The following is a 14805-nucleotide window of genomic DNA, read 5'->3' on the forward strand; positions in this document are numbered from 1 at the left end:
GTGAGGCACCCACACATGTCCGATGTATTTACCAGTCTCTACTAGTAAGTAAAGGTTATGTAATGTTTAATTAATTATTCAATGAACACTAAAACTTATAATTCATTATTTAAGAAATTTTATAGCATGATGGAAAAAAACTAAATTAATTATGGCATTATTCAATGGACACTGCCACATGATGCATTATTTCTATTATTTATGGATTTAGTTTTAGTCCATCATGTCATAAAACTAAATCGAGAAGTAATAGAAACTATGTGATAGTGAAAAAACAAATGCGAGTAGTTAAAAGAAAATAATTTCTTTTTACTTGTAGTACTAGTATCTCTAAATATCTATTTGAACTTAGATTTATAAGTTATTTAGAACCAATATTTGGGCTTTAATCATTGTCACAAAAATAGCATGTAATTCAAATTATTTCGTGGGCCTAACAAAGAAAGTCATGGAGAAATTATTTCAAACAAAACCTAACCTACATAACTGACCTAAACAGAGCCCAATCCATTAACAAGCCCATGATGTAGAATGGTCTATAGACTTCTGATACTCTCTTCCTCTCGAATTTTCAATTTTCACGGAGAAGAGGCCCCTATTTTATTTCCATTTTGCTAGCCGTTGGATTTGTATTCTTCCCCCTAAACGGCTAAACCCGAAGGCACCATTGTAAACAGAGAGCTGTTTTTTATTTATTTTTTATTTTATATATATATATATATATATATATAGATACAGGGCCACAGTACACAGCTAATGTAACAGTAACAGTGCACGCCTCACTGTAATATTTTTTCTTTTTTTTTTTCTTTCCTTTTTTTAAAATCACTTAGGGCATGTTTGGTAGACTGTAATAGGCGCTGTAATGTAATAGTTATTCCTATGGTTTAGTTATTCTTTAGTTTGGTTATGTTTTTATTACAAGGAATAATCATTCCTTAAGAATAACTATTCTTCAAAATGAGGAATAACTATTCCTCTTTAAAAGGTTGTATTAGCTATTCCTTAGTAAGTGCAATAATTTCAAAACTTAATATATTTCCAAGTAAACAAACTTTCCATATACATCTAATAATTATAAAAATAAAAAATCATAAAAAATAACACATATCTCTCTTAAATTTAAAAATAACAATTTTTAAGGAAATATAACTGTATGAGTAAGAAATTTCCTAAAATAAATGTTAAGTTTCATTCTAATGTTATAACTTACAACCAAACTAATGAATAGATTTAGTTATTACATTACAACACATTTTATTCCTAGTAATGAAGATTACAATTCCTGTCGTAATCTCCATTCAGTGTACCAAACGTACCCTTAGTGTATTTGGGAAATTATTATAAGCTAGTTTTTTTTTATATGTACTGTTTGTGGGACAATAATTTAATTTTTTTCTTCATAAATTTAAAAACATGTCTTATCAAAAAAAAAAAAAAAAAACATGTATAAAAGTAAAATTAAAAGCAAAGTTAACACAATAAATGATAGATTGATTTGAGAATTTATGTGCACAGTTCAATAAGTTCATTATTGGGATAAAGCACATGTAAAATGGTATGCATCATAATTGAGGTATAAAATAGCCAAATAGGGTGTTTACACCATTGTTTTTCTTTATGCCACTACTTGTGATTTCCTTTTTTTTCTATTTGTAGAGTGTAATATTAGTGATTTCATAAAACAAGTTGTCAAATCTGACAAACAAAAAGTTCAATATTCATTTAAAAGGAAGTAAGGTTTGGGTTGCTTCATTCATTCTCTCAGGGAATTTTTGTTGTTGAAATATCTAAGCTATTTTTAAATATAAATATTAAATGTTAACATAAATTTAGATTATGAAAATTTAAAATTGTAGATTGAAATTTTATTTCTTAAAGCTTAATTCTAGAGTGTTGGAGTGGAAAGCCGGAAATAACCATCAAATATGTATTAATTGCACTTGAGAAAATTAGATGTAGATTTGGGTCGATTTTCAAAAAAAAAAAAAAAAAAAGTAGATTTGGGTTGGCTATGGATTTGGTACGAAGGATATGCTAATAATAGGATTCTGGGCATGGCGGGTCGAGATTGTAAAATGAATTGTTCAATTCTTGTATTTCTAATTGTTTCTTGTTCAAGAATCATGATGAGTACTTTAAAAGTTCAAAACTTATGCAGCTTGGTCAGGGCAAAAAATAAATTACGTACCTGAAGTCTAATATTCTTTTCCACAAGAATGCTAGCCCACACATTAAATCTGGTTTGGCAGCAAGGATGGGGTTGAAAATTGCATATTCCAATATCCAATAGCTTGGTCTACCTTTGCAAGTTGGCGGACCAAAGATAAAAAAGCCTATAATGGAACTAGTTGAGAAAGTAACAGAAGAAGCTGTAGGAATAAATTGTCTCATTTGATAACGTATCCATTTGATAACTTCATGTATGTTATGGTTTAATAAGATGTTACGTGTCCTTAAAATATTGGTTAATGAAGAAGTAAATTTCCTAAGTAACTCCAACTTTGATGGACAAGTGGAGGTTCTAGATACAAGAAATTTGGTCATCTCTCTACCTATAAAAAAAACATTCAGTTAAAGAGGGTCAAGAGAGAGAAACCAATTCTATAAAAATTAAGTGCTTTTTTTCTTTTTTTCTTTTTTTTTTTTTTTTTTTTTTTTTTTTTTTTTTTTTTGGTTTTTTGAAGAGAAACTTGTATTTCATAAACACAAGAAAAGGAGTACAATAGAGGCCAAAAGCTAACATAAACAACTTAGGCCAAATTGACATAAGTGAACTAAACAGGACGGGATAACACCCTTCTAGAGATTGGAAGCTTGATTACACTTAGCAAATTGGGCTAGCTCATGAGCAGTCCTGTTGTAATCCCTTTTCACATGACAGAACTTACAACAATCGAAAACAGACGCCACGGACTGAATGCTTTGCACAAGATGTCCCATTATGCCACCATTGCTGACTTGAGAAATTGCTGCAATGACCGAAGAGGCATCAGATTCAAAGATCACCTTCGAAAGGTTCAATTCCTGAGCTAAGAGAACACCGTGCTCCAAAGCCAAAAATTATGTCCACTCCGCTGGGTAGTGCATGGGCAAAGCCTTATAGAGAGCAGCAACAACCACACCCAACTCGTCTCAAATGACAACTCCTACACCAGAGACACCACTGCCATCAATGGAAGAGGCACCATCCACATTAACCTTGAAATAGCCCGGCAGGGGAGCAACACAGCCATATTGTGGGGACGGAGGAGAGGGAAAGTGTCACGACCCAGATCCATGGAACATGAATTTAGATGCATGACCAACTTGTTGAACTAATATCACTCAATAAACATGATTAATTTAAACATAATTCAAAACTCCAAATAAACAATGCTATTGATAAATCTCTTACAAAAATCCAAACTCCACAAATTTAGAATAATCTCCAAAATACAGTGAAATCTAAAGCGGAATAACAAAAAAAAATATATAACTAATAATCTTTTAAGACTTCCAGTATTATTGACTTCGCCTAAAACTCCCACGCTCTACCTTGCACCTTACGAACAATCCAAAGGTTCTGTTACCCAACTAAACTTTAATCTGAAAAAGATTGTAATTGATGGGGTGAGCCACACATCCAGTAAGCAATTATACACAATATACAACAGAATAGAGTCAAGCAAAGCACGAGTTTGATTTCACAATTTCACTCAAAAAATTCGATATAGTTTTCCAAACAAATAAAGAACCACTAAACACATATATATAATCAAATCTTAAAGTTATTCGAAAACACATACAGATGATTGATCAGAGCACAGTATCACATATACACATCACATATTCTCACATACAATCCTGTGAGCGGATACCAACATCTAACCCCTGTTGGTGAGGGATCAACACATATTCTCACATACAATCCTGTGAGCGGATTTCCACACATATCTGATATATCTGATCAATTCTAAAAACAGTTATTTAAATCACATATCACAAAGTAAAGTTTATACAAAATAAAATAATTTACTTGATATTAACAATTTCCTTTCAAATACAGAGGCACATCAAAGATCACAATATTGAATAGAATATAAATCAAAGGATGCTTGACTCTCTTGGGAACGAATAGCGACTGAGGAGTTTATGTAAATATATTACAATTCTTGAGTAAATATGAAAATTAAATTTGCTAAAAGAAACATTTTAAATACCATTTGAGAATAGGAATATGACTAAAACTTACTTTGGAACTCGATTATTTTCGGAAAATAGTTTAGTTTAGAAATCATAATTTGAATGAGATTTGGAAATTCAAAACATTATTTCAAATTCGAAGTCTCTCTTTAAAACATTTTCTAAAAGTCGAAGTTTCTCTTTCAATAATGTAAAAATAATGCTTTCAATAAACTTTAGAAAACGTAAGCTTTAAAAACATAACTTTTGAAAACTTTTGACTTCTAAGAACCTAAAGAATAAAACTTGTGCATATTATGCATAATTACTTACAGCACTTGAATCTCTCTGAAAGTCCAGCTGAAACACCCTCCAATTGTCTCAAAATACTCTTAGATAAGACCTATATTCAATCATAGAAATTACTTACTAGCCACCACAAAATATAAAATTTATCGAATTATACAAACTAACTCACTAGGAAAATACTTTGCTGAACGAATAACACTTTTAACATTAAATTAAAGTTTCACTACCCAAGAATATGTTTCCTTGAATTTATTAAACCTCAGGGACAGCAGCTAATACTTTAGGACTTAGTTGATCTACATAACCCCAAAAATGTTTAAGCCACCTAATATATATAACCACAATAGAAAACCTTACAGCCATCCTAATATATATATATAACCACAATAGAAAAGGGGTGAATGCCTCATGACTGAAGATTTGATCCGTGACTTGTTCATGGATATACACGGTGGCCAATTCTAGAATTTAGTATATATATATATATATATATATATATACACACCAATGAAGACATAAAGCTAATAAATGGATTGAGTTTCGTAATCCGTGGCTTTTTTCTAAAATACTCACAGTGGCTACCTATGATTAATATGCATATAACCAAAAGGAGACGTAAAGCCATATACATAACCTTTCTCAATTCACGGCTTGTTCTAGAATGCACACAGTAGGCAACTTGGGGTTTAATACATATTAACCCTAACGAAAACGTGAAAGTCCTATACATATAATAAGATTGTAATCCATGATAAAATTCTAAACCTTTGATTCTTTGATTCTAACAATTGAAAAATCATACCTGAAATAATCAGCTGCCTCTTCAATTAACTCCAAGGAAAAAAATACCTCTTAGCCTCCTTAGTGAAGAAACCCTAATTTATCTTTTCCTCCACTATATATTTTAATCTGATGTGGGCTTGGTGGAATAATGGGCTGGACTTTAAAATCCTCTTGAGCTTATCTCTTTAGTCTCCAAGAAGCCCATAAAACATCTTCATCCTTTTTATTTATCATTTTAATTGCCGCACCAAATTGTATGCACTAAAATTTTAATTTCTCACCTATTTGTAGCACCACAAAAATTGTCTACTCCCATCTTACTGTGCACACACATATACTACCTCAACTCTATAATAAGATTGACAAGGTATAGTGGTAATCATAAAAACAAAAATTGGGGTATTACAGAAAGTCCCACGAGGAGGCCTCCCTGAAATCCTCAACCAAGTTCTTAGCTATCTCCAAAACTTGCAAGGCGGCATACTGTTCTCATCGTGGATGAGCTTGTTCCTATTGCACCAAATCGACCAAGCAATTGCAAAGAAAAATTCCAAGCACAAAACAAACGGAGAAGAGCAAAGATGGAGCACTAAATCATTGAAATCTGTTGCTTTTAGAAGCAAATCAATGGGGCAGTCATGCCAAAGGGACCACACCGAAAGAGCAAAATCACAAGAGATTAACGCATGAAGAAGGCTTTCAGGCGCCTCATCACAGATTGGACAAACACAGCAAGTTTGAATACCTTTAGCAACCATTTTTGTGAGTACGGGAAGGCCATTTACACAAGCATGCCAAGAGAAAATCTTGATTTTTTCCGGAAGCTTTAGAGACCAGATTTTCCTCCAAATCTGAGCATTTGAATCACCAGAGGAATATTCCCCTTCATCCCTTGAGTCAAGGAGTTTGCTTGCGACAAAATAGGCACTTTTAACTGTGAACTCACCCCTCTTATTCCTTATCCAAATAAGCTTGTCATCAGGAAGATTGTAACTTAGGGGGATTTTTAAAATGATATCAGCCTCAAAAGGGAGGAAAAGGGCACGGACAGTCTCTAACTTCCACCATCTAGTCATTGGATCAATAAGAGACGAGACCATGGGGTAGTCCTCAAAAGGGCGAGGAGGAGAGATGACTTTGTAGGTCGAGGGGCTTGGGAGCCATTTGTCATCCCAAATGTGGATTAGACGTCCATTTCCAACTCTCCATCTTGTACCACTACGCAAAACCTCTAGGCTGTTAAAAATACTCCGCCAGGTGTAAGATGGGTTGCTGCCGAGACTTGCATGGAGAATATCACAAAAGGGAAAATATTTCGCCTTAAGAATACGAGTTGCCAAGGAACTCGGGTTTGTGAGGATTCTCTAAGCTTGTTTTGCAAGCAAGGCAAGATTGAAAGCCTACAAATTTCTAAAATCCATTCCCCCTTGCGACTTAGGCATGCACATAGTTTTCCAACCAAACTAGGCCATTTTGGTCTCTTGGTGTTTTTGCCCCCACCAAAAGCTCCTCATTAATTTTTCAAGATCTTCACAGAGAGTTTTTGGAAGTTGGAAGCAACTCATTGTGTAAGTGGGAATGGCTTGGGTCACTGCTTTAATAAGAACTTCCTTCCCACCCATAGAGAGCAAATTACCCTTCCAGCGTGCTAGCTTCTTGCTTACCTTCTTTTTAATCTCCGCAAAGACAAGCTTCTTGGATCTACCAATGATTGAGGGGAGGCCAAGGTACTTTTCATGATTTGACTCTTGCATTGACCTAAGGATGTTTATAATCTCATCTTTAAGCTCTTAAGAAGTATTTGGGCTGAAAAAGATAGAAGATTTGTCTGTGTTGATCTTTTGCCCCGAAACTAACTCATACATACTAAGAATTTCTTTTAGCTTACTACACTCAGTACCATTGGCCCTACAAAAGAAGAGGCTGTCATCAGCGAAGAAAAGGTGAGTGATTCTTGGAGCCCCCCTACAAATAGAGATGCCATTCAGCTGGTTGTTCCTTGCCGCATCATGAATAAGGGCCGAGAAACCTTCCGCACACAGAAGGAATAAATACGGGGATAGTGGGTCGCCTTGTCGTAACCCCCTAGTAGGCATAATGCTCCCATACGTTGTGCCATTAATAATGATAGAGTAAGACACCAAGGATATGCAATTCATCACTAGATTGATCCAATTCTCATTAAAGCCCATCTTCCTCATAACTTTTTCAATAAAGCTCCATTCTACTCTGTCAAAAGCTTTACTCATGTCTAGTTTTGCAGCCATGAAGCTATCTTGCCCACATTTCTTGTGCTTCAGGTAGTGCATAATTTCATAAGCCACCAAAACATTATTTGTGATAAGCTTGCCAGCTGTGAATGCACTTTGATTTTCTGAAATAATATAGGGAAGAATAGCTTTGAGACGATTAGCTAGAGTTTTAGAAACAAGCTTATAAACCACATTGCATAGACTAATTGGTCTGAATTTAGTCATTCTTTGGGGATTATTGGTTTTTGGCACAAGAGCAATATTGGTTTTATTGATATCAGATAAAGACATGCCAGAGTTAAGAAAATTTAGGACCATATTAGAAACATTAGTGCCTACAATATTCCAATATTTTTGGAAAAAAAGGGCAGACATACCATCAGGGCCTGGTGATTTCGATGGATGCAGCTGCTTGAGGGCCGAGACTACTTCTTCCCTGGTAAAGGCTCTAGAAAGCTCTAAGTTCATTTTGGGAGTAACCAAGGTTGGGATGGGAGCAATTACACTCTCTGACTGACTCGGGTAGGAGGTGGTATATAATTCCTCAAAATAGGAAATGGCAGCTCTGGCAATACTGTCCTGATCCCCACACCAGTTACCATGTTTGTCCCAGATTCCCAAGATTGTATTATGCTTCCGTCTTTTAGAGGCCCTTGCATGAAAAAACTTAGTATTCTTGTCACCCTCTCTGAGCCAGTGGGCTTTTGAACGTTGGCCCCAGTAAATCTCCTCACTATCAAGGAGATCATTAATTTCCTTCCATGCTTGGTTTATCTCCTCACCCAAAGACCCATCATTATCAAGCTGAATTAAGGAACTAAGCTTCTTTCTTTTTTCCTAAATTGCCTTTGGAATTTGCCCAAATGCAGCAGAACTCCAAGCCTTAAGGTCAGCTGCACAAGCAAAGAGAGCAGATGCAATCCCGCTAGGCGAACTCAAAACACTACCTGAGCACCAAGCCGCTTCAATAATTTCCTTACTTCCTCTTTCTTTGTCCACATAGACTCTGTTGAAGGCCAAAATTTCACAAGAATGCCCATTCCATGAAAAGTAAAGAAGGCCCAATTCAAGCAGCAAGAAGAATCAACATTAAGGTCCTATTTATGTTCAGATTTCCAGCAAAAAAGGTCATTAAAAAGTCCAGCGAAATTCAGTGAAAGAACTGGACCGGGATACCCAGAGGCTGCCAGACGCCCGGGATCCTCAGGTAATGCAGGACAGCTACTGTAGGATTGAGACAACTCAAGAAAGGTACCACGAAATACAAGAAATGAAGAACAGAGATGTCCTTCTCAAGTACCCACTGGTGCAGCAAAGAATCAGAAAGTATAAAGCAAACATTCATGAACAAAGGAGCTGTACCACAAGGAACCAAGAATGAGAAAATCATACATAGAAGCAACTGGAAGAGAACTTTCAACCCAACAGTAAAAGATTCCAACTATTTGGGAATAATGACAACAAGGAAATAACACCGACAGCTAAATGAGAAACCTTGAAAGAAGAGAGATTGAAGGCTAATTGCTGAGGACGCCCCGGAATGGAAAGTTAGCAAATGACTTTTAGAGAAACAGCAATAAAAGATGAAAACTATAAGAAAAAAGGGAAGAGACCAGCCCTTGAGCAACTGTCACAGCACGAGCTCTGAGGGGCAAAAGAGAGAAATCACTAGTACCATGGAGCCCTAGAAAACACACTATAAAAGGAAGAGAAAACCCATGTTGAAAGGGGGGAGGATTTTTAGTAGGAAGAATATAATAACAGAGTCATTAGAACTCTGTAAAATTTAAGAAAAACAGAGGAATGTCTCCCGGTATCCCAGAAACAGCCACTATAGCATATACTTGGATTCAAAAGGATTCAAACTTTGCAAGTCTTAGAGGCTTGAATAGCCATCAAAGTCTGTAATTTTTGAGCTTATTTGAATCTTGTATCACGTCTTCGTGAGCACATTTGTAATCCACAATCAAGAAAAATAATGAAATATCTTATATTGATTTGAGAATTTCTAACAATTACTTTGCATATTTCTTTACTGCTTCTTGCTGCTCAATACATATATATTCTTGCTTGTAAAGCTGAGTCCCTGCCCAAGCAAAGCCACTCAGACTTGAGTTCCAAATCCCACAAGTCCTGTGCAAAAGCATAAGTCTGTGAGAATTGGGGCCAGGATCCTCGTGGCTGAATCATTCTTATGAAATTCATTTACATATATGTATATGTATTAATATATATATATATATATCCTAATCTAAGAAACTAACAATTATTTGAAGATATGTGCATTGTATAGTTGTTCTTGTGTAGGACCTATAGAGGTAAAAGGAAAGGACAAAACTTCATTGCATAACAAGCATGGAGAAAGATTGTATAGTGCAGAGAACCAGAGATTCTGGGTTCTTACAGGCCTAATACGCCCCGAGATCCCACGACAGTACGTCCCGGGATCCCACGACAGTACACCCGGGGTACCAAGTGAAGGAATTCTTTAAAATGTTTATACGATAAAAGATAAGCCTTAAATATTCTATTTCAATCTCTTTCTCATTGTGAATATTATGAACATCTATTTTACTTATTTTGTAAGAGTAAAGGGTCATTTTATGATACTAAAACACTTATAATGGTATTTTATTGCTTAGGAGGAATCGCATTTTTGCCTTGAGGAGATTTATGTGACTTGCGCACAACTTGGTTCGTAATCAGCCCTCATTTAGCTGCGGTGAACCAAGCCCAGTCCACCAAAACACAACTATTTGGCCCAGGATCCTTGGGCCTGTGTGCTAAAGAAAAAAAGCACTCTCACAGACTCAAAATGGAACCGGCGAGCACATGGAAGTTTGGGGGCCTTAGGATCAGATAAATACAGAGCACAATGGTTTGAGGTAGAATCAACTAAATGGTAGACTCTGACCTCACCAAATTTGTCCACCCAATCACTAATAGCAAATACTCTATCAAGCCTGAGATACATCCTACCGGCTCCTTCCTGCATATTACACCAGGTAAAGTCAGGCCCAACATAGCCTAGGTCCTTAAAGCCACAGTAGTTAACCACATTTCTAAACTTTTCCATCTACCCTTGGGAACACAACAGCCCGCCCGATTTCTCATCCAAAGATAAAATCTCATTAAAGTCTCCAAAACAAATCCAAGGAAGCTGGTACTGATTTTTTAAATAAGCAAGTAAATCCCATGAGAACTGTCTCAAGTGAGCCTGAGGATGGCCATAGAACCCTGTAATTCTCCATTTAAAATTTGAGTTTGCCTCTGTGACTACCGCATCAATGTGATGATTACTAAAGCTTTTAATTTCCAGATTAGTCTCCCTCGTCCAAAGGAGTGCCAGACCTCCACTACGACCACAACTTGAAACAAAAAGCCCATTTGCAAAACCAATTCGATTTCGAATTCTTTCCATACGCTTTGATTTTAACTTAGTTTCCAATAGGAAAACTATTTTGGGAGCCCATTGTCGCACAAAATCGTGCAACGCTCGAACTGACCGGGGGTTCCCAAGCCCCCGGCAGTTCTATCCTAACGAATTCATGGCTTTTGACGGTACTGCATAGCAGTTGCCGCCGATATATCATCATTACTGGGACTTCCAACAAGACCACCACACTTCTTTCTTCTAAAGACTTTCTCCTTACCGTCTTAGAAAATTTGAAAGCCAAGCCTTTTCAAACCTAGAATTGAGCCTTGAGATTCAGAGACCTTACCTTGGGCTAGTCCTTGCTCCCTAGCAAGTTTCTTTATTCAGCCCTTTCCAGCTTGGGCCTTCGTAACTCCCTAATCAGCTTGTTCTCCACTTATTTCATGTGCTTGGACCAAAACCGTGAGCTTATGTGGGCTTGTAACTTCGGGTGGGTCTTTTAATTCCTATGCATTTTGGCCCACATTTGAAACTGTATCACTAACTAACACCCTGGTACTGGATGTTTCGATAGGGATTGGCATAGACTCTCCATCACGTGGGGCCCCTACCTGCCTCACAACTCGTGAACCAGCATCCAAGTTGTCTAATCCCACCCTACTTTCTGCTGCTTGACATGCTGAAGTGCCCTTAACATCACATCCCCTCATTTGATCAGTTTTGCTTGAATCTTGTGCATTTTTTGAATTTTGAACACAACCATTGTTAGAGCATTTTCCACCCTGAGTTGCCAGAGAGGTCTGGAGTGCATTCTCAAACATTTGATCTTTTCCACCATTTTGGTTATCACTACCAGCACTGTGGCCGCCATTAGAGAAGCTTCTTGGTTTGCCACTTCCACCTTTAGACGTTCCAAATGCCTTTAACTAGTCACCATATTGGGGTGTTGCGTTCTGTCTATTTGGGCAAGCATGACAATGTTTATCATCATGAACCATCTTGCCACAAAGAAAACAAAACGTTGGCAACCTTTCATATTTGTAATGAACCCAGTACTTATCACCGTCCATGCCCACTACATTCCTCCTCTATGTAATGGCTTATCAATGGGAAGATCAACTCTTATGCACATGAATTTTGCTTGCTTGGATTGGTTAGCTCACTTGTCAATCTCAATAAAGCATCCCATGCTATTCCCAATATCACGGCCTACCCCCTCAGACATGAGCTCAAATGGTAAGCCCCATAGTTGCACCCAAAACGGGGAGTGAGTGAAGACAATGTTTTCTGATGTGAGACCCTTTTTCCATCTGCATAAAAGTAGCAGATTGTTTTCAAAATTCCAAGGCCCACTATTTTCAACCCATTCCATCTGATAGCGAGAGCTGAACTTGAATTGCAAAGTGTTATTTCCTACTTCAATTATTCGTAGCTCTGAACCCATCTTCCATGCTGCTCGTAGCATGCTTTTCAGAGCTCTTTGGTTCTGTTGTTTGTCCGAAAGTAGCCTTCCAAACAGGCTTAAAGAGCATTCCTCCAAAAGGTCTGCTTTGCTATGAGCTGTGATTGATATTTCTGCTTCTTCTTCCTTGGTGAGACAGAGCTTTTGAAGACTGTTAACTACCTCTTGTTCCATTATGAAGGAGAGTATGTATCTAAGAGTGTGAGACGCCCCACTAGGGGGAGAAAGAGACTACCAGAAAGGAGAGGAGAAAAATCTCTTACTAGAGGAGAGAGAGAGAGAGAGACTCCTACGAGGGAGAGGTCGATTTGTAAATTTGGTGAATTAAGTGCCTTTTATACTAAGACTTCATCTTAATAAAATTTCAACAATGGATCAAAGTAAACTTTATAATTAATTTTTGTAGTTGTGAAATCATAATAATTCAAAATCCTAAAATTTATATTATGGCTGTTTATAATCTAACAACATAAAGAAAACATTTACATGTAGTATTAGAGCTTGTGTTTTAGAATTATCATGTTTTCCATTAAAAGATTTATAAACAATTATAGTTTCCATTATCATGACTGTGATTTTGAATTTGTGAAAACAATTAAAGTATTCTATATGATCTTGGATCAAATTTGGATAATATGAACTTTGTTTTTCCATTAGTTAATAAATTTTGGGTATTACGGATTTCTACGATATTTGGTTCTAATTCATTTAAGGGAAATGCTAATGGATGTCCTTAGGACAGTTATTAATAATTTATTTAAAGAAATTTTTATGGAAAAAGGAAAAAAAATTAATATTTTGACAGTTTTTTCTATTTTCCATAAAAGTGGTGTCAAAACTTTCCTAAAATAAATTATTAACCATTGCCCTAAGAACACCTATTAACATGACCCTTTATTTAATTGTTTCTTTAAAGATTAACAACTTTAATGTTTAATGCATGGTTTTAAAAACTGGACAGGATCAGACCGACTTGATCGGTCAGCCCGACCGGTTCAACCAAGAACCGGCCTTCAATCCAGTCTGGTTATGGGTAAAAACCAAAAATAGCTTAAAAATCGGGAAAATTCGAAAACCGGCCAGTTCAACGGAGAACTGGGAATCAACACGGTCAAACCGGTTACTTACCAGTTGGGATTTTTTGACTTTTTCCCAGCCTAAAAGTACGTCATTTTGGCCAGGAACCTAACAACTAACCCTAAAGTCCTAACTCCTAAACACTCTCACAGTCTCACGCCTCTCTCAAGCTCTCTGCCTCACTTTCTCTACCTCACACATGTGGCATGCCTCTCAAAAATTTTTTTTTTTCCTTCTCATCGACTCATCCTCGCGACGTCTGAAGTGTTCTCTATTCTAGGTTTTTTTTTTTTTCTTTATTCCTTCTTGGTCTCGCCAAGACATCTGAGCTCTACTCTCTGCTTCTTGGCTTCATCAGGTAATATTCTTTTCTTTTGAATTTGATTTTGATCATTTTCTCGGTTCTTCTTTTTTCTTTTTTCATTTCATTTCATTTCTCTCAGCTTCATCTTATATTCTCCGTTCATGTTCTTGGCTTCATCTCAGGTTCTCCGTTCTGTGACTTCACTAGTAAGTGGTAACTTCTATCGTTAATTCTCATTTCAATTATTAGTTTACAAAGTATGTTGTAGATTTTGTGTATGTTGTGGATTTGATTTAAAGAGCATTTGTGTTTGTGAAATATAGTTTACAGAGTATTATACATAATTTAATTAGATTATTTATGATTTATGAGAAATGATTATTAGAATCATTATTTCATTTATTGTTCTTTGGTTTTGAAATTCGTATAAATATGGACATTGAAGTGATTGAGGATGATGATGACATCAATTTGAAATCATTTGGCGATGAACTTGATGCTCCTCCCAAATTTAGAGATAAAAATCATCCTATTCAAGTTGAAGATGAAGAAGATGAGAATGAGGATGATGATAATGATGCTAGTGGTGGAACATTTGGTTCACATGATGATATTGATTTCAATTTTCTTCATAACAAATGAGGCTTGAGTCTTAACACTTTGTGGTTGTTTGTTTGAAACTTTAAAACTTATTTGCTCTTTGGATGTAATGAACTTATTTGCTATTTGCCATTTGAATGTAAATTTAATGACTAATGAACTTACTTATTTGGTTTTGTTGAAAATTTATTATGTGATAATTGTATTGTAATGTTATTATGTTAAATTCTTTAAAAAGATGTTATATACTTATATACTTGTATTTTTTTTAAATGAAACATATTTATTACTATTGGTTTATTAGTTTTAGTATATTAAAAAATTAATAATTATTTATGTAATTTAAATAAATAATAATTAAATTATTTATAACGTCACCAGTTCGATCGAGCTCCGACCAGAAAACCGGTAATTAGCCCCTTTTTCGGTTCTATCATCGTACTAGTTTTTAAAACCTTGGTTTAATGTTAAAAGCTCA

This window comes from Quercus robur, chromosome 5 (genome assembly GCF_932294415.1).
Source record: "Quercus robur chromosome 5, dhQueRobu3.1, whole genome shotgun sequence".
Lineage (NCBI taxonomy): Eukaryota > Viridiplantae > Streptophyta > Magnoliopsida > Fagales > Fagaceae > Quercus > Quercus robur.